The 21,935-nt window shown below is 41.5% G+C and overlaps 1 long non-coding RNA gene across 1 annotated transcript; it reads left to right on the top strand.

The window, feature by feature from the left end:
- The first annotated feature begins 32 nt into the window (after positions 1 to 32).
- On the top strand, positions 33 to 21,542 carry LOC125455123 (uncharacterized). The gene is made up of 4 exons (XR_007248160.1): positions 33 to 144; positions 7,312 to 7,470; positions 17,140 to 17,231; positions 21,076 to 21,542. It is a non-coding gene; the product is annotated as an uncharacterized LOC125455123 (long non-coding RNA).
- The last annotated feature ends 393 nt before the right edge of the window (positions 21,543 to 21,935 follow it).

The raw sequence follows: 21,935 nt of genomic DNA on the forward strand, positions 1-21,935 counted from the left end.
CCAAAGGTACACCACTGAGAGTGAAGAGGTAACTGGAATACAGATTTGCCACAGTACAACAGCTCTTAAGGAAAGGAACTTTTAAATACTTAAGCAGGCAATCAATGCATTGGACAATCTACCAAGGAGAAGTCTACATCTACTGTAAGTAACGTTTTGGTATAATTAATCTGTTGCAGTCTATCATACCAACATGAGGTTGTACATTATGCTCCAATATAATTCTATCTGCTCAAAATGATGCCATTTAAAATTGATGTTATTAGTGGAGACATAGCTGTGTTCGTGGTAAACGTTGAGAAGTGTACATTGATGTAATGATTGTAATGTTCTATATATACAAAGTAAAACTAAAAGCTCAGAAGCCTTTTTTAATGGCTCACCAAGGATAGCATTCAGTGCTGACAATTTAAAATTACTTGTTTTTGTTTCACTGCATTTACTGAAACTGTGATGGGATTTCTGCATCATGAAACCCTGACAAGGCTATATGTTACAAGATGCTGTATTTCTGTTTTATTAAGATGGAATGAGGGCTGGGATTGGGAGTGGGAAATCTCTCCATATCTGGTCTGAATGTACATAGTAGCAGTGTCAACGGGCCGGCAATAAAGGTGCACATTTTTTGTTGGCAGCATAAGTCAGGATTACATTAACGAGATAAACCACAGCTTACAAATGGTGCCTGTTACGACATTTAATTATACAACCACTGAATATCAGTGAATAGGCCATGAGGGGTTTTAAATAAAAGTAGTACTGTATGTAGTCAAGATTACCATCCTTTTTGCAATGACACTGAAGTCCAATGAGCTACTCTACTGACTACTAATAGGAAAATAATATTTAACAAAAGGAAATGGTTTCTAACTACAGAATGCAACAACTGTTTCCTGTTCAACTAATTGCATAAAATCCATCTGGGATAAATATCGTCTCAAGAACCTGGAAGCTGAACCTTTAAGTGCATTAAAAGCTTACATTTACAAAATAATCCTTGCAAGATTTTTATAGGGTGAGATGTGACAAAGGTGGAGAACGGAATTTCTTTCCAATTTGATCTGATGAAATAGTTTGGGGCCCTATTTTCTAGATGTCAGTCGTTTTACCATGATTTAATGCCAAGAGGAAAATTGTACTTCTGCTGTTAAAGGTTGATTCGATGGTGTTAATGCTATGTCACATTTTCTGCAATGGATTTAATTCAGTGGTAAACATTTAGCACCGCTGGATTCAAAACTCCAACTGAGCCAGTTATTTGAAAAGGAGCAACCCCATTACTGAAACAAGTCAACCATTTTCAGATATCTTGAAACCTTTACAGAACCAATGTTGGACATGGTATTGTTGGCATTGATATACTCAAGCTGATATGTTTGCCGTAACTTGTTTTGAACATTCAGAATAATACAATCTATAGAAAGCTACTTACGCATCAAAAGCAACAGAACTAAATTTTAAAGCAACGACAGTCAGACAATGTTGCACGGGCAATGTTAGAAGTTTGCTTTCTGTATATCCCGCAGAGTCCATGGGCATTCTTCCAAAGAAAAGATTTAATCTCTACTTTCATTGGTGTTTTTGCAAGATTTTGTATTATATTCTTCATATAAGATAACAGAACCCACCGTGACTGCACAAAAATATTCCTTAGTGACCCTTTTATGTTGTGATAATACTTAATAAAATACATGTTTGTTTTAAAATTTTGTTGCAAACAGAGACCAGATGAAATTGGCGCTGGCATCTCATTACTGAAGCCAACATTACTCATATTATTGCATGTCAGTTTGTGGGTGCTAAGTATCATGTGCCCTCGATGCCACTTGTTGAAAGAAGGGTAAATGTATCCTGACTAACCTTGCAGAAATCGTTTTAATGCAGCCACATTACCCAGTGAGAAAGTCAAAGGGAACAAGAGTCAGGGGAAGCTTCAACAGAACTTAACTGAACACTTATCAAGGAAAAACAATATTTATCAATGCCTACTGCTATACTTCCATTAAAATCTATCAATCACTGCACAGGAGTCTTCAGTAAACAATCTTCAATATCTCAGTAAACAATCTCAAATCTACACCAGTTATCTACTTCAGACACATGCTTTGAAGGTTTCACTACTTCTATCCATAGCTCCCTAACGCTGCATTTGCACCATTTGTCTGAGAGGACACCCATTCAGTGAGGCTGGAGCAGGCTACACTGTGGTATTTGAGAGTTCTTTGATGTTTCTGGATCTGTACTTGTCAATTGGGTACCCATCTCATGAAGGTTTAGTTCTGGTCTTCAGGTCATCTCACCGAGGTAGTGTTCTGAAGGCACTTTTGAAGAAGGTATGAAAAGCAGAGTGAGCTGGGGCTCCAGGTTGCTGCTTTTATCCCCTTTTTATTGCCCACCTCGAAGATTCTGAGGCCTGTGTCTAATACTAACTCAGTTGAAGGTAAGAAGATCCAATGAGGTGGCTACTTGGCCATATTTGGAGCTCACAGGACATGGTTTTGAACTTTCAACTGTTAAGTGCTGTCTTTGTCAGACTATGCCTCTGGCCTTCTACTGAGCTGGGTGCTACCAAGTCTGCATAGCATTCTTCAAATAAAGCAGCTTCACTGCAGGAGTAAACAATGACTCATTCTGAAACTGATTTCTGAAGAAGGGTCTAGGCCCAAAATGTCAGCTTTCCTGCTCATCCAATGCTGCTTGGCCTGCTGTGTTCACCCAGTTCTACGTCTTATTATCTCACTCATTCTGAAACAATATGGCTGCAGTTCCTGGTCAGACAGTTCCAGGCTTGTCAGGTTTTAACAGGAAGTTGACAGTCCAAGGCCTGGTTGCAAGAATACGGTCTATTCCAGCTCTGCAGTTTGCAAAATGCAGGGTCTAGCTTGGTTTAAACTTGGCTTCAACATTTCAAGTTTTTACCCATGGTCCTGAAAGAAAATCAATATTTCTGTAACAATTCTGGAGGTCATGGGTCACCTGACCACAGTCCCTTTTGTTGAATCAGCGAGTGTCAAGTGAGTTAGAACACTGTCTAAGCCCTTAGAGAGGTAACTACCGGGTTTCCAGGCAAAGGATAAAGGACCCTACAACGTTTACGATTATTCTGTTCGCAGGGTCCATAAACCTACACAATTTTATGATGATACCATTCAAAGGGCCCATATATCTACTCCACCTTACAACAATACTGATTATGAAATAGCAACAGCAAAATAAAGTATGAAGAAACCCATTCTTTTGCTGCTTCTTAAATATTGTACAAATAACTTGATTTACAAATGCACATATGTTAGTGGTGATCAAATTATTTACAAATTGTCTAGGATCTTGTAGATGATAGATTACGGTACCTGATGTTGGCTCAGCAGGAGTCTCCGCTTGTGCTTGCTCAGCATCATTTCTACATTCAGGAACTCAGTATTTTCCCATTCCCACTTAAAAACTTTAACTGCTTGAACGGTTATGTACATTAAGGCAAATAGAATGAATAACACAGCAAAGTGTGATAGGAGGCAAACCCACGTGTGGGTTTATACAGTTATGTCCTAATTCTAAAAGTCATCCGAATCAATTGTTGATTTCAATTCTTTTAATGTCTTTTTGTATTCGCGCTGTCTGTTGGACTACAGTAGCGACAATTTTGCATGCATTAGTCAATTGTGTCCAGACCTATTGTAATTTTTCTGGTATGAGTTCAATACTAGTGTCATATCTTGGCAAATAAATCTCCCAAAGTCCATTGGAGCTCATCGCTGCCATTAATAAACTTCTCATGTCTATCGCAGTTCAATTAGACCTCCCCTGTCTGGGATGTGGGGCCTAATGCAGGAAACGGTGTTGTGTTTGTCACAGGTGAAGATTCGGTATTGATAGTGTTTTAGGGAAGTTATGCTGCAGTATTCTCCCTTCCCTTCAATTCTACTCAGATGATGTGAGTGTCCGGTTCTGGATTTGAGTAATTGTCCGAAAACCACAAAAGGCACGTTCATTTGATTGCACAGATAGAGGCCCACAATTGCTAGTTCGATTTTCTGACATTTACCCCGAGTAGTACCTGCAAGCCTTTCCCCTTTTTCAGCAGCAGACGGTAGGGTGTCAGTATGCTGTAATCACATTACCTCCCAGATAATGCAAATATTTTCAACCTCAAAGATTTTTAACCCATTTTTGTTCAGCGTTATGACTGCTATCCCTGGTAACATGCCTAAGGACTTTTCTGGGGTTCCCTTGCAGTCATCATTAAACTAGGCCTTCATTAGTTGCCATAATTGATGATTTAAAATATTGAAGTGCGTCTTCTTGTGGAACAAGTGCTTTATTTACTCATCAGTCATCCAAGATGGTCCTTGGCTACTCTGCTTGAGGTTATCCCTGAACTGTTCCATCATCCACTGCTGAACAGGGTTCAATTCTGCTACCTATTGTGGTCATCTATTTTTCTTTGGATGATTTCATTTATTATCCTGGTGTGCCCGTCTAGCACCATTACCAAGTGTTGGTTAGCCTGATTCTCCTTTAATTCTCATTCAACATCTTGCTGAATGTCTTGAATGATTCTTTCCAAGACCTGTTTAACTTGTTGGATTAAAATCCCGAGTTTCTTGGCCCAATTAGCCAAATCAAGAGGATTGACTGTGGGCCCTCCTGCTCTGTAAGCTGTTGTGATATTGTTAATTGTGTCTCTTCTACTGTGTCCCACTGGACTGAGTCTGGCCTTACTCATATCAGTTCCTATTTTCTGTCCCAGTAATCAAGACGTTAAATATAGGCACAGTTTCTGAAGCTGGGGACAGCATTGCTCTGGCAGCAGAGTTCTGGATATGTCTACCAGGTGATGCCCTATGTTATTCCCCCACTCGCACCCCCCCTTAGAATCACATGCCCACCTGTGGTGAGGCCTGGCACTGCCACTCTCTGTGATGTGTACGTTGGACTGGAGTGTGTCAACTCTCCCGCTAAAGTTACTGTGGCTGACATCTCCAGTCTCTGCAGTGGCAAAGATCGGGTGTCTGTTCTTGTTCCTGAAATAGCGTTTGCTATAGGGATGGCTGACAAACTGGTCTGCGTGGCCACAACTATAATATTTCCCCTTCAGTGGCTGCTGCTGAGGAACTTCCTGCTGTGGGCCGTTACCTTTCACTGCGAGAATGCCATCTGGGTGGGTAACTCCTGTAGTAGCCACTACATTCACTTCACCACCCAGGGCACTGGTGGTGGCCCACAAGGTGAAGGTGTGCAGGGTCAGGGTGTGTAGGGTTGCAGTACATAGGATATGGGCTCAATGAGGCAGGATCAGGAAGAAGAAGCTGCTGGCCTGTTGGGTCTGGAGGTTCAGGTTGCTTCAGGTGGGAGGTTCTATTGGAATGGGAAGCTGTACTAGGACAGGATATTGAACTGGCAACGGAGGCTATGCTGGGATGGGAAACTACTCCACAAGCATCCGCTCCCTCCACCACCGGCACTCAGTAGCGGCACTGTATACTATCTACAAGATGCACTGCAGAAATTCAGCAAAGATCTTCAGACAGCACCTTCCAAACACGCAACCACTTCCGTCTAGAAGGACAAGGGCAGCAGATATATGGGAACACCACCACCGTCAAGTTCCCATCCAAGCCACTCACCATCCTGCCTTAGAAATATATTGCCGTTCCTTCACTGTTACTGGATCAAAATCCTGGAATTCCATCCTAATGGCATTGTGGGTCAACCCACCACCAGTGGACAGCATTGGTTCAAGAAGGCAACTCACCACCACCTTCTCAAGGGCAACTAGGGATGGGCAAGAAATGCTGGCCAGACAGCGATGCCCACATCCCACAAAATGAATTTAAAAATTGGGACAGGAGGCTGGAGTGGGACAGGAGGCTGTAGTGGGTCAGGAGTGGGACAGGAGGCTGTAGTAAGGCAGGATGCTGTACTGGGGCAGGAGTGGGACAGGAGGTTGTACTGAGGCAGGAGCTGTAATGGGGCAGGATGCTGTACTGGGACAGGAATGGGACAGGAGGCTGTAGTGGGGCAGGATGCTGTACTGGGACATGAGTGGGTCAGGAGGCTGTAGTGGGACAGGAGGCTGTAGTGGGACAGGAGTGGCACAGGAGGCTGTGCTGGGACAGGAGGCTGCACTGGGATAGGAGCAGGATGTGGGAGTGCAGAAGGTAGGGGTTTCGCATGTACAGGAGGTTCAAGTTGTTCTGAAAAGGGAGGTGGGAGTCTCCATTTACTATCCAAGCAGCATTCCTGCGTGCCTCCCCTCCTATCCCCTCCCTGTCTGAGTTGTGGGAACTATCCCCCAGTGTTCCCACAGTGCCCAACAGTAATGATTGCAGTCTTTCAATCTCGCTCTGGCAGTTTGAGTGATCAGCAGTGTGGGCTTTATTTTCTCTACCTGACTGCTGTTTGTCGATCTTTTCATTGTTCTGTAAGCTCGGCCATATTTCTCTGGGCAGCATTGTGGTCCCTGAGCACCCGCTGCTCCTGCTGGTAGACCTTCTCAAACTGTCCCGTGTGCAGACTGTTTACTTGGCTATGGTGCCCCTGCTCCAGAAGACTTAAATTCATTCTTTCTGATTCTAGCTTAGCTCTCTCTATCAGTTCTCATTAGGCCCGAGGGCCTTTGACTCTCTCTACCCCAACTTCTTCTCAATTTCTCATGTGATGGTAGCTATTTCTTCTCTGTTGATCTCTGTACGCTTCTTTAAATTTAAGATCTCTGTTTCTTTACTGCGGAGCTGTTCCATACAACGAGCTATGGCTAAGGCTTTAACTGCTTTGGAAACATGTTTCCCTCAACAACGAACCATTTCCTCCCAGCAATTTTGGTCCTTGAATACCAGACCGAAAGCCGGTTTATCACAATATGTTACCCACTTGGGTGGCTTCTTACTGAAATATATCATTATGGATATACCCCCATTTCCCATTCGTACTGTGGCCAAAGCATTTTCTTTATCTTCCTCTCTCAGGCTCGTGTCTCAAAATCGCAGGTTTGTGCATCTTACCTGGCTCTGCTCACTTTCTGGTCAGTTACTTTCCCATTTTGGTATGGTCTGATTTACCGGAGTATCCGTTCTGGGACCAATAGAGCAATGCCAATATTGTAAAGTGAAAGAGCAGATAAAGATACCGTGACTAAACTTGACCAGTTTGCAATAACCTGTTTTAACCCAGGCGCATTACACGGTGAGTTAGACAAAGGGGGTAAGAGTCAAGTGAAGGTCCAGCATGATTTTAACAGCATTTCATCAGGAAAAAACAATAATTATCAGGCTACTATTTTACGTTCATTAAACTCTATCAATCTCTTTACAGGGCTTTTCAGAAAGCAGTCTTAAATGGTGAAATAAACATCCTCAAATCTGAATTAATAACTGAAAGAACTGCAGTCGCTGGAAATCAAAAACAACAACAGAAATTGCTAAAAAAAAATCTCAGAAGGTCTGGTAACATCTGTGGAGAAAAAGCTTTTGGGTAAGACCACCTTGAAGAAGTTCTGCCCTCCCTCCGACAGGATTTCCATTCCAATCCTTTTTTTGCTTGTTTAGAGATTGCTTAGATTCTCAACTCTACACTTGCTATCTACTTCTGCCACTTGCTTCCAATGATTGGATACACCCTATCAACAGGTCCATAATACTATATTCGCACTGCTTGTCTCAAACAGCTGGTAATATCCACTGGGACAGATTATTCCCCAGGCTTTGAGATATGGTGGGTGTTTCAGGATAAGCAGTGGTTGTTTTGGGCTTCCCCTCTCATCTAGGTCTGGTTCTAGTCTTCGGGTCATCTCACCGAGGTGGTCTCTCTGGAAACGCCATTGATAAACGTTCAAAAAGCAGAGTGAGCAGGGGCTCCAGGTTGCCCCTTTGAGCTGCGCCCCCCCCCCCCACATTCTTCTTGAAAATTCTGTGGCCTATGTCTAATTCTAGCATGGGGAAATGGCAGGAAGATCCAGTGAGGTGACTATTTCCATATTTGGAGGTTTCAGAAGTGGTTTTGAACCGTAAGCTGTCAAATCCTGGCCACACTATGCCTCCAGCCTCCTTCTGAGCTGGCAGCCACCAACTTCAGCACTTTTATCATTCTGCTAACAAAGCAGCGTCGCTGGAGTTGGAAACAACAGCCCACTCTGAAACAAAATGGCAATTAGCAGCTGACCAGGCAATGTGCTGGAAATTTTGGCAAACATTAAGATTGATAAGTCCCCAGGGCCAGACCAGATTTATCCCAGGTTGCTCTGGGAAGTGAGAAAGGAGGTTGCTAAGCCACTGGCAAAGATCTTTGCTTCCTCACTCTCCACGGGAGTCGTACCGGAAGATTGGTGGGAGGCAAATGTTGTTCCTCTTTTCAAGAAAGGGAATAGGGAAATCCCTGGAAATTACAGACCAGTCAGTCTTACGTCTGCGGTCAGCAAGGTTTTGGAAAGAATTCTGAGGGATAGGATTTATGATTATTTGGAAAAGCATAGCATGATTAAAGGGAGTCAGCATGGCTTTGTGAGGAGCTGGTCATGCCTTACAAATCTTATTGAGTTCTTTGAGGAAGTCACGAGACAGGTTGACGAGGGTCGAGCAGTGGATGTGGTGTACATGGACTTCAGCAAGGCATTTGATAAGGTTCCCCACAGCAGGCTCATTCGTAAAGTCAGGAGGTATGGGATACAGGGTGATTTGGCTGTCTGGATTCAGAATTGGTTGGCTGACAGGAGGCAGAGAGTGGTTGTAGATGGTAAGTATTCTGCCTGGAGGTCAGTGCTGAGTGGTGTCCCACAGGGCTCTGTGCTTGGGCCTCTGTTCTTTGTAGTTTTTATAAATGACTTGCATGTGGAGGTTGAGGGGTGGGTTAGTATGTTTGCTGATGACACAAAGGTTGGAGGTGCTGTTGATAGTATCAAGGGCTATTGCAGGCTTCAGTGAGACATTGACAGAATGCAGAGCTGGGCTGAGAAATGCCAGATGGAGTTCAAACTGGATAAGCGTGAACTGATGCATTTTGGAAGGTCGAACTTAAATGCTGAATATAGGATTAAAGGCAGGATTCTCGGCAGTGTGGAGGAACAGTGGGATCTTGGTGTTCAAGTGCATAGCTCCCTCAAAGTTGCCACCCAGGTGGATAAGGTTGTGAAGAAAGCATATGGTGTTTTGGCTTTCATTAACAGGGGGATCGAGTTTAAGAGCCGCGAGGTTATGCTGCAGCTCTACAAAACCCTGGTGAGACCACTCTTGGAATATTGTGTCCAGTTCTGGTTGCCCTATTATAGGAAATATGTGGAGGCTTTGGAGAGGGTGCAAAGGAGGATTACCAGGATGCTGCCTGGACTGGAGTGCTTGTCTTACGAGGAGAGGTTGACTGAGCTCGGACTTTTCTCTCTGGAGAGAAGGAGGAAGAGAGGTGACCTGATCGAGGTGCACAAGGTAATGAGAGGCATGGATAGAGTCGATAGCCAGAGACATTTTCCCCAGAGCAGGATTGACTGCCATGAGGGGTCATAGTTGTAAGGTGTTAGGAGGAAGGTATAGAGGAGACGTCAGAGGGAGGTTCTTCACCCAGACAGTTGTGAGCGCATGGAATAGTTTACCAGTGGTTGTCGTGGAAGCGGAGTCATTAGTGAGATTTAAGCGACTGCTGGACATGCACATGGCCAGCAGTGAATTGAGGGGAATGTAGGTTAGGTTATTTTATTTTTGGATTAGGATTATTCCACTGCACAACATCGTGGACCGAAGGGCCTGTACTGTGCTGTACTTTTCTATGTTCTATGTTCTATGTTCCAGGCTGGAGTGATTTTAATGGGAAGTTGATTACCCAAGGCCTGGCTGAAGGAATACTGTCTGTTCCACCTCCACAATTTCCAATTGCAGAGTCCTTCTAGACTTGGCTTCCACCAGTTTTCAAATTTCAGTTTTTTTTTGTCCATGCTCCTGAAAAAAAGTCAATATTTCTGACACCTGACTGCACACTTAAAGTAGACTTTATTTCTTAAAGGTGGAGTGCATTCTAGTTGCGGACAGCAGAAAAACTTAAAGGATCTCTCAGATTTTCAATGCTGCTTATGACGCCCTGGTCCATCAGTGGGAGATAAGACCGCCGTCAGTGTTTCATTAGACTGGCAGCTTAAATTTAGCCCGGAGTCCTTAGAATGGGATTTGATGCCACAATTTTCTGACCTAAGGTAGCACTGAATCATGTGTAGCACTTCAAAAGCCAGACAATCAATAGGGCAAAGAAACATGTTCCAAAAAACAGGTAGTTAATTCTCAGTGATGTGTCTCAGATTCAAATAAGTGGTTTACATTTTCTTCCTAAAGTGATGTGATGACAGAATCTCACAATCTTTTGAGGCTGCCATATACATATGTAATTGAAGACAAGGATGCATTTTAAAACATAAAAGGCAAAAGAAGTTTATGGTATTTTGGTTAGATCATCCTCAAAACTCTCTATTTCTAGCCAAGGTTTCCTGTTTCTGAGAATGTATGGAGTATTTAATGTAAATCACTAACAACATCAAATAGACAAAAACGCTTTGGATTTGATTTTTAACTTGTGTCTGAAATAAGGATAAATTAAGGGTATCGGTGGCTTCATACGGCCTTGCATGGATCCTGAGCCAGCCTGAGTCCTGACCATCATTAACATCAGCATGGCAGCAATCCTCTGTGGAGTAAAGAGTTAATATAAATCAGCCAGTAATGTACATGATATTATACTCATGCCAAAAGCAGAACACTCAGAGAGAAGAGTCAGAGGTGAAGGCTGTGAGAGAAGAAACCCTCTCCATTCACTTGTAATCCTGTAATTTTTATGAATAAACATTACTTTACCATTTAAATCCAAATTACTGGTAGAGTAGGACAGATAAGGAAACTGATTGGATCAATATTAATGAGACCGAAATAAACCAAGCCTAAGATTAATTACATGGTTATCTCCATCACAAATCCAGGGTCCAGACAGGAGGGTATATATGGTGCTGACAACAGCGTCTATGCCATGATGGAGGCCCAGACCTATTTGCCAAAACCCTGTTAAACTAGAAGATCAGAGTTCAAAGCAGCCAATCAAACATGTAGACCATCCGAATTGTTTGGTCAATTGGTCATTGATAGGTGATGTTCCATTGGCTAAATTGGATATGCCAAATTCTGCAGATCCTCCTTTCTTTCTTGTGTTGGGATTTGGGACTGTGCTGACGGACTTGTTTGAATGATACAGGAGCACAAAGTGAGGTCAACAAAAGCCCCCCGTGCCTCACCTGCACATTAGCAGGTGGACTCGGTATTGTGTATCATCCTATCCTAAGCCATTCTGACCCTACATCTCGACCTCCCTAGGTGCTCTCTCTTTCCAAGTCAATTCTGTCACATGAGCCTGATGGTTCTTTCACCTCACTTGTCTACCACTCATTAACTCCACTCATCCAGTCGCCTTCACTTCTCTGCTGACCAGGATTTTTGGCCTGGTATGCCTCGAGCTTTGCTTTTTCGGTGATAAGGCAAAAAAAGATTTTGCTCGTTAAATCTGCTGATTAATATCTTTTGGTGGTCACTTTTATGAATGTTATTTGTGAAAATTAACAAGTTATTGCTTTGATTTTTTGTTTGCTTTGTTTGTTGGTGTTTTCCCCATGCTTTATTTGATTTTTGAAACTCATGTTTATTGTTACGCCAAACAAAATCTGTGGCAGCAGTCACTGGGTTTTCTTGCTGAAAAAGCCAAAAAAAAAGTCTGACTGATTTTCAGGGTTTTTTTTCCTCCAATAGAAAAAGGAAGTATTGGAAATTCCCAGCATGCCTAGCAGTTTTTGGGCAGAGAATGAGGAAGTTCGTGACTCTTTGTTACAATAAGTATAGATTGAGGATCTGAAGCATTATTTATTCACCTTCATATTATTATGTCCATTATCATATTATGATATTATTCTTTATTCTCTATTCTCATATATTGCCTGTTCTGTTAAATACTTTCAGTATTTTCTGTTTATATTTCAGATTTCCACCAGCTGCAAAACTTTGTTGTCCAATTATACATTCCATGTTGGGCGGTTGTAAAGTTGGTTAGTTTCAAACTAAAAAGAGAAAATATTTGTCATTCCATGCAGACTGTATTTTTTCGATCACAAATTCATAATCTTTTCAATGTTCCTGTCCAGATACTGCGTATGATCCTTTAGAGGACCCTCTTGCAGTGCAGTGTGTTGTCCCTATTGGAAGATCTGGGTTTAAGTCCCACCAGCTCCAGAGGTGTGTGAAAACATCTCTGAACAAGCTGATTAGGAATTTTTTTTTAAAATCCCAGACTCAGCAAAGTGAAAATGGTCACATATTGTGAGCTGCCAAGTTGCATGTAAATGTCGGTTGGAGCAGTGATTGTGAAGCGTATAGTACTGAAATCTTGACTGATTTTGTAAACAGAGTTATAGAGTACAAGAGACAAAATGTTTTCCTAAATTTATTTAGTTCTTTCCACTCTACTGTGGCTATCGTTCCCGATTCTGGGAACTTGAAGAATACGAGGAGGAGGGGAGTTTAAAATTGGATGAGGACATAGAATAAGAGGCTTGGAAGTACCATGGCCCATGGTTACTTTCTTGGGTTTTTCCCAAACCACCTGGCCTCATCAAACTCAAGAAGAATAACACATTTCCTGGGTCATTTTGGGAATGGATTTGGAGTGCTGGCCAGGTGAAAGACCTGCTTTTGGGTCAATCAACACCTGATAATGCAATGCACACACTTGGCTCAAAGACGCTTGAACAATTAATTTGGGTCCTGGGCCACCATACAACTGGGATTTGGCTGTGAAAGCGATCTCTTCCTTGTTTCAGGGGGTTATGGTGTTTACCATTTACTGTCCTTTGTGATTGCACCAGGAAAAACTCAGGCTTAAATGAGGCTTGCAAGGTGATCTCCCCAGGTTGTCAGTTGCTCGCCATGTTTTACAAATGGAAAAAACACTCTCCCCTTTCTTGCAATTAACAAGGTTCTGCTTTGAAATCATGAAGTGACAATCCACTGCATCTCATTAAATTAGCTGCAAAATGTGTGGTTGTACGCTCTCTGTGGGTGCTTTGGAGAATTGTCCATTGGCAGTTTTCAATGGCGAGGATTGAATTAATACATTAAAATCTTCTCAACGTTCACGTTTAGTTGGCAAACAAGAATTTAAGTTGTACATGAGCTCAAGGGGGATTACCCAGTAGATTGCATGAGCTCAGTAAGCAGTGCCAAAGGTCATTGACTACACTTCAAACTATAGAAAGTAAAGCAGGGAAGAGCAGCACCAAAGAGTCAACACATACATCAGAGACTTTTAATATCATTTGTACTTTAAACTGCACTTGTAGTACTTGAGTTCAGCAAAAGTATAATGCTAAGCAATCACAGGATAGTTTCTCTAAATCTTAAAGTATCAAGGTATACATAAAGGAATACTTGAAGGAGATTTTCAACAACTATCATCTATTTATTGCTATTGCTGTGAGCTGTAGATTCTGACAATTGAATTACAATCTTGATTTCACATTCTAAAGCAAAAATAAACTCACATCACATAGGGTTAAGCTTCTTCATAGATGTCCAATGTACTCAATTTGAAAACAGTGGACTCCTAATCAATAAAGGTGAATAGGAATCTGCATTAGTTAAAACATATTCCAAAACCAGTTCAGCAACTTGAGCATTAGATTTGCCAGTTCTACGATGGAACCATAATCAAGGACAGGAATCTTTGAAAGAACAGCATTTACAACATAACAAAGGCACTGATTGTTCATTTTGATCTCCAATGTGCTGCTTTGCCATTTTTGCTATGTTGCCTGTTGCAATTGGAATTAAACCCTGTAAAAATCTATCTGGCTGAGTTTGCACTAGAGGAACTAGAGTCTCTTCAAAAACGGCTGGCATATGTTATGGGATTGCTGATTGGGGTGCCTTTACTCGGAGAGGAGGAGGAGGAGCAACTACAGGCAATAGCTCAGAGTCAGATGGCTGGAAAATTATGTGGCAGAAGGAGGAAGATGCAATGAAACTGTATATTATTCAACTATATAATACATAAACTTTATGTTTACAGTACCTTAAGCAGCAGTGTCTAAGAAAGAGTTTTACTTCAAAAAGTTTTACTTTACCTGATCAGCAGGCTTTGTGATGCGTTGTAGCACTACCACCCAGCACAAGTCATTCATGTCCTTTTTCTGTGACAATGAAAGCAAACGTTCTTTGAAATATTTGTGCCTGGGATTAATCCAACTGCAGCAGTGATTTTAGAAACTAATAGGCAAGCAGTTGTGTATGACTGTGACAAGCAAGTAATGATCATTCTCATCACCAAGCCATTAATTTCATTTCCTTCCCAATGGAATTCAGCAGAAAGCCATGGCTCTAGGCTTTGCCAGGCTTATAGGTTTCTACCAAGCATCAGGCATTATTGACTGTGCAAATGTACAATGTGTGGGCTGTGATATAAAACAATAGGGAAGGCTTCATCACCCTCAATGCATTGTTGCCCTGTGCCAATGGACAAGTTTCCGAGAAGGCATTAGGGGATATTGATCTTTTACCAAACCTCAATTACCTCTGTCTTTCACTCAAGCCATTGAATCAATAATTGAATAAGTGAAGAAAAACTATTGCTAAGCCCTTCATTCCTTTCCTAGCTGAATACATTTGGAATTGTCATTCAAAAGACAAGTCATTAGGTCACTGGATTGTAACTCAAAGATTATGAGGGATAAAATTCAGTCACAATGGAAAGCAGAAGGAGATGGGCAAACATCATGTAGGATAGTGTCTCCAACCCCACCTCTTCACAACATTGAACTCCCCATTTGGCTATAAAATCGATGACTACATTGTCCAAAAGCATAAACTCATAGATTGATAATGCTTTTCATCCACATCTGGAGATCACTTCCAATTATGCATAAACTTATTCTGTAACAAAATTGACAATGCAATGGTGTGCTGCCTTTTGAAGGGAAATGAAGACCTTTGGTAATGTGTACAGTGAGAGAAAGAAGCAGTATGTGTGGAAAGGGGCATGAGTATGTAACCATGTAGAAAGAAGACATATGTTGTATGTTTTTGTATATCGTTACAAGGTTGTGTAGAGTAATCCTGAATTAGAAGGCAAGAAGCGAGAATTTGTTTGTAAAAAAAGAGATAAAGAGTAAGAATGTGTGGTTCCTGTAAGGGGTGCAGTGTTTTTCTAAGCTTATACAGAAAGAAAAGTGTGCATAACTGAAATATAACTATAATTCTGAAGAAGGGTCCAGATCTGAAACATCAGCTTTCCTGCTCCTCTGATGCTGCTTTTGGCCTGCTGTGTTCATCCAGCTCTACAGCTTGTAATCTCTGCATATAACTGAAGATGTACAGCCAGTTCTGAAATTGAAGCCTGTATCAGTTGGCTGTGTGATTGGAAATCGTGGGTTTGTTTTGATATTTTGGCAACTAGCTGGAATCGGCCAATTAATTTAAACCAAGCACTTAGCAATTGAAAGCCAATTGAATTTAAACCTGAGATAACAAGGTGTAGAGCTGGATGAACACAGCAGACCAAGCAGCATCACAGGAGCAAGAAAGCTGAAGTTTCGAATCAAGACCCTTCTTTAGAAATTGGGGAGGGGAAATGGGTTCTGAAATGAGTAGGGAGAGATGAGAAGGCGGATTGAAGATGGATAAATGAGATGGTAGGTGGAGAGACGACAGACAGATCAAAGAGGTGGGGCTGAAGCCAGTAAAGGTGAAAGTAGGTGGGGAGTTAGGGAGGGGATAGGTCAGTCCAGGGAGGATGGACAAGCCAAGGAGGTGGGATGAGGTTAGTGGGTAGGAGATGGGAGTGGGGCTTGAGATGGTAGGAATGGTTAGGGAGGCGAGGATGAGCAGGGCGGCAGCTGCAGGAACAGCATCTCATATTTCGCTTGGGAACCCTGCAGCCCAAGGGTATCAATGTGGACTTCACAAGCTTCATAATCTCCCCTCCCCCGACCACATCCCAAAACCAGCCCAGCTCGTCCCTTCCTCCCTAACCATTCCTCCCAACTCAAGCCCCACCCCCATCTCCTACCCACTACCCTCATCCCACCTCTTAGGCCTGTCCGTCCTCCCTGTACCGACCTATTCCTTCCATAGCTCCCCACCTACATTCACCTTTACTGGCTCCAAGCCCGCGTCTTTGACCTGTCTGTCTTCTCTCCACCTATCTTCTCTTTCACCCATCTTCTATCCACCTCCCCCTCTCTCCCTAATCATTTCAGAATCCCCTTCCCATATCCCAATTCTAAAGAAGGGTCTTGACACAAAATGTCAGCCTTCCTCCTTCTTTGGTGTTTCTTGGCCTGCTGTGTTCATCCAGGTCTACACCTTGTTATCTCAGATTCTCCAACATCGGCAATTCCTACCATCTCTGAATTTAAATCTGATGGTTTTGATAACCTTGGATCAATGCTATTATAAGAAAATTGATATGTCATCGAAGGTATGTAAGGAGAGTGTTTTTGAAAATTGGATTGAGAGTGAACCGCCGTCTGAGAAATAAGCATTCAGTTCTCACAAGAAATCACTAAGCTCTCTAAGAAAGCACCATCAATTCATAAATGGTATCACAGCACTTCTAGCTAAGAGTCCTCATAGAAGACTTCATAGAGAAAACTTCCGTCATAGCCGATCAACGGAAGAAAGGCATTTATGACTTGAGAACAGCAGAAGAAAGGTGTGTAGACTTTGAGAGACTAAGTTTTAACTTATTTTATTATTACTTGGGTTTATATAAGTGGTACTTGTGTTTATTAGAACAGTATATCATTAGAATTTTGTTTAGGTCTGGAATAATCAGTATTTAGGGGAGAATTGTTTGGTTTGTTATTATTTCTGTAAATCTGTTCACTGTTAGGGTTAAATGCATAAATTGCTACTTGTTATCTATAAAGTGAATATCAGGGATTTTCTTTCATTTAACCAGTCTTTTTAAGAAATTGTAAAAGGTGAAGCGAGCTTCTCTGAGTGTTTCGAGTTTAATTATTAGAAGGGAACCTCTAATCCCATGAGAACAGATTGGGGAATATGTTTCAGTTTAATTATCAGAGATGTTTGAACTCCTCTCCGTAACAATATTATAAAATAATATTATGTTTTTCAGGACTTCATACCATCCCAAAGTATTTTACAGTCAATTAAAGAGTTTAGAAGTGTTGCTGTGACAAAGGAAACAAAGGAGCCAATTTGCATACAGTAAGGTCACCACTAACAGCAATGTAATAATGAAAAGATAATCAATTTCTTAGTGACCTTGTTTTAGAGAAGAATATTGCCTGTGACACCAAGAAAACTTTTCTTGTTCATTGTACCACAATATAATATTCTACATCACCTGAGATAGTTTAATGTTTTGCTTTTAAAAAGGCTTTTAACAAAAAACTAAAATTACACATACAGGACTACCCAGTCATTATTTCTGCCTGCTCCTGCCCTACAGAACTTCTTTCCCCAACTTGACTGGATATTTTTCTTCCCATGTCCAGTACCTGTCCAATTAAATCCACAGTTCCTCTGATACTTTATGCCAATTTCAGAATTTCCAGTTTGTGGATTCCAGCCACCTCCTCTTCACTGTGGTCTCAGGGTTCCCTGCTTCTTCTTGGGAAAACAGTCTGAACCATCTCCAGCCATGACCAGTCTCCTCAGTTGGGCTGAGCTTGTCCTTGCTTTGAATGACCCCTTTAACTCTTCCCACTTTCTTCAAGTCAATGATGTGGCCATCGATACCTATAAAGGGCCCAGTTGTTCCTGCTCTTTGTGGGGTATGTGGAACTTTCTTTGTTCTGATTCAGTCCCAACCCCCACCCCACAATTCTTTCTCTGGTACATTGATTATATCATCAGCTAATTCCCTCTCTCACCTGAATTGGAAATGTTTATCTATTTCACTTCCGATTTCCACCCAGCCCACACCTAGTCCATCACTGACTCCTCCCTTTCTCAGACATCATTGAATCACTACAATGCAGAAAGAAGTCATTTGGCCCACGAAGTCTGTTTTAACTCTTGACATTAGCGCAGATTTCATCACACAGATGATTCTTTGATTCACTATGGCTTCACCTCTTTTCTTCCCTCCCAAACAACAATAGGGTCACCCTTGTCTCACTTTCCACATGCCATTTCTGCCACCTCCAGCAGGATGCCACCACAAGACATATTTCCCTCCCTCTTCCCTCCCCTGCCAGCCGTCCGCAGAGACCATTCTCACTGGGCGCCCTGGGCTACACTTCTCCACACCTGACATCTCCCCACAACCCCATGACATTTCCTGTGCAATTGTAGAAGGTGCAACACCTGTCCTTCCTCCCTCCTCACTATCCAAGGCTCCAGGCAGACCTTCCATGTGAAGCTATGATTTGCCTGCACTTCACTCAACCCAGTCTACTGTAGTCACTGCTCGCAATGTGGTCTTTTCTACTCTGAGGAGACAAAACACAGATTGGAACCACTTTGTAGAACACCTACATTCCGTCTGCAAGAATGACCCTCAACTTCTTGTTGCTTGTCACTTCAACATACCACCATGTTCCCTGGCCAACATCTCTGCCTCAGGTTTTCTGCAGTGTTCCAGCAAAGCGCAATGCAAGCTGGAAGAACAGCGCCTCATTTTCTGCTTTAGGACCCTGCAGCTTTCAGGACTCAATATCAAGTTTAATAGTTTTAGGGCCTGACCACCTTCTTCCAGGTCCTTCCCCCTGACCCCCATACATGAGGCCCTGTCATCATATGGGCTGCCACCTCAAACAACCCATTGTCAGCTAGTAATGGCCCTCATCAGCAGCTATTGATTCTTCCAGGCCTGCTTTTGCCCATTTCTTTGTCTACCTAACTGTTTTCCTCTCTCCTAGGATCCATCTTCACTTATCCTTTACTTCACTCCCATCCCATCCTCAGCATACTTACCAACCTTTCCCAAAAATCAGTTCTGAAGAAGAGTCACTTAACCTGAAACGTAAGCTCTGCTTTCTCTGCACTGATGCTGACAGACTTGTTGAGCTTTTCCAACAATTTCTGTTTTCATTTGTGATTTCCAGCATTCACAGTTCTTTGCTTTTTTAAAAAAAGGTTCCTCTCATCATCTAAGGTAGTAAGTACCTGAAAGGGTTAACTGACATCATGAGATAATCTTTGCCATCAAGCTTTAAAAGACCGTTCTGGAGAAAAGGAAAAGGGACTGTTCAAGTTTTGCTCCCAGTGCTGGGCTTTAGTTGTTCCAGTGCAAAGTTTCATATAGCTAACAGTGATGTGTACTTACTCTTAAGTCCAGCTTGATGACTCACAAATGAAAATCAAATAAATCAGATGAAATTTAAGTAGCTACCAAGTACTATGTAATAAACCTATTCTGATTTCAAGCCTGCCTTCTGCTGAAAGCTCATGTGGATGTCCTTCAACACTTGATAAAAGGAATTAGATTAATACCAATAAAAATGATTGGTGGTGGTGGATATACCCAAGGCATCTCAGATGGTTTTGGTTAACAAAACCACAACATGTACTGACAGTATGATGTACTGACATGAGCGCAGATTTCATCACACAGATGATTCTTTGATTCACCATGGCAGCAGCAGATAGACTAATATGCTAGCAATAGTCGTCTTCTGAAGACATCTTCAGCTCTTATAAAGCCGCAATCATCTAAGGAGAAGAAAAAGAATTCCAGTTAAGCTTTCCATATTCAGCAACTTAAAGCACAAAGACACTGTCAGCTTCTGAGTATCCAGCAGCCAGGTGTTAAAAGGCTGCAGAAGCAACAGCAGAGCTAGTAATGGTGAAAACTACTGAAAAAAATCATGTGTGGACCACGGACAGTCTTATCAAAGCTACAAGGGGAAGATAACCACTGATATTGAACCTCCAAGGTAAGTTATATTCCTTAAAGGAAGGTGAACTTTTTCACATTCAGGCTTTCAGCCTGAAATGTCTCCCTGAAAGAGTTACGTTACTATAATAATTAAATAAACATTGACATAATCCTTTATAATTGTCAAGAAAAGCTGTTAAAACTAATGTGATAACGGGCAATCATTAAGAATTTCATTAAATCAACAATATAATCCAGCCAATTAAAGTGAAAACATTGAAGGCAGAATTAGTTTTCAATAGAAAAATTGTTGAGACGTAGGAACCAATTTTGTTGTGCAAAAGGAAATAGCCTTAAAGGCATTAAAACAGCACAACACCATTTTGTAAGTTTAAAAAGGTGTGAAACACACAACAAAGCAGAGGTGGAGCAAATTATCCATATTGTTAAAAAGGGTGAGAAACTTGCTGAGAAGATAGGAAAACCTATGTGAATTAACAGTCTTCCCCATCTTAGTAATAACAGAAGTTTTTTTGCTTTAAAGCTCTTAAATAAACTTTATGTGCTAGAAAATAGTGTTTCAGGTGATAATTCTTGAGGTGAGTAAAATAGATTTGAAAAGTCGAACAGAACTGCACAGCATAGGCAAAGCATTGTGCAAAATCAAAGGAATGCTAAGGAATAATATTTAAAATACAGAGATTGATACCATGTATAATGGCTGCATGTCATAAAAAAATTCTTCCTAATTCTAAACAGAAGAGTAGGCTTCAGACTTAAAATTCTGCACTTCATTGAAGCACTTGAGCTATTCAGAAACCAAACATCAGTAACTCCAATCAGAATAATATTGTCTGAACGCAAGAGAAAATATAGAACATTTGAGATTAATGGCTTTGGTGTATTGAAACTCCATACCACTGAGATATCAGAAGATGCCACAGATTTCACAGCTTTGGAGCATATATTCAATTGTCTTCATACTGCAGATGAATCTTCAAAATCTGATCATTTAATATCCTTGACTCCAAAACCACCAGCAGTTAGTGATAGACTCTTGGTACAGTGAATTCAGCTACTTAGAAGAAGCAAGACAAAAACAGCACAGAGCTGTACTGTCTAAGAATGAATCTGATAAAATAACATTCCTCAACAGAATACATGCGAGAATGGATGGGTTACACACAAGTATATTTCTTTATAACCTTAAAAGAACTTTCCTTTCAGAAACACAAATATCTTCTCTGATGTAATTTGAGGAAACTAAAGATCGTCCAGGGGAAACTAATATCCAACAGCAACATCAAGACTGGAGAACACCTTTTGCAAAGGTTGTTTGGAAAACCAAATATTCATCATGGTTTGTGTAAAACAAATCAACTGAACCTGAATGTTTCACCCTCAAATGGCTGTCTTCTGAACCAACCAAGTCATCGACCATTTATAAAATCAGAGACTTGGAGGGAGATGGGATTGTGATAAAATTACATATTTAACATTAACTGTATATAAATTTGGCAATCAGAAAATTGTTTGTGGGAGATATTGTACAGGCAGCTAATACCTAAAAGGATTAGCTGGCATCACAAGATAAGTGCCACGCATTGAGATATAAAGGACTGTTTGATATCAGTGTTCCTATTGCTCCAGTGCTAAGTTCCATATCGATAACTATAATGTGTTCTTTCTCTCAGTTCAGCCTGATATGTTACAAATGTATGTCAAATAAACAGATGTCAAGTACCTAGCTATTGGGTACCATGCAATAAACCAGTTCTGTTTATTACAACTAAATACTTATTGGTGGGCATCTTTCTGCACTTAATATCAGTTACTTGGTCTAATACCAATAGGAATTGGTGGCAGTAAGTCTACCCAAGGCATGTCAGATGGTTACCGTTAGGTGTAGGAGCAGATATAGGCCATTCAGCCCGTTGACTGGCAGAACAGAGTCAATGAGATCAGGCAGATCTTATAATCTTCAGCTCCACTTTTCAGCCTTTTCCCCATAACACTTCATTCGTTTACTGATTGAAGAGCTGCCTGCCTCAGCCTTGAACATACTTAATGACACAGCCTCAACAGCT

This window comes from Stegostoma tigrinum, chromosome 9 (genome assembly GCF_030684315.1).
Source record: "Stegostoma tigrinum isolate sSteTig4 chromosome 9, sSteTig4.hap1, whole genome shotgun sequence".
Taxonomy (NCBI): domain Eukaryota; kingdom Metazoa; phylum Chordata; class Chondrichthyes; order Orectolobiformes; family Stegostomatidae; genus Stegostoma; species Stegostoma tigrinum.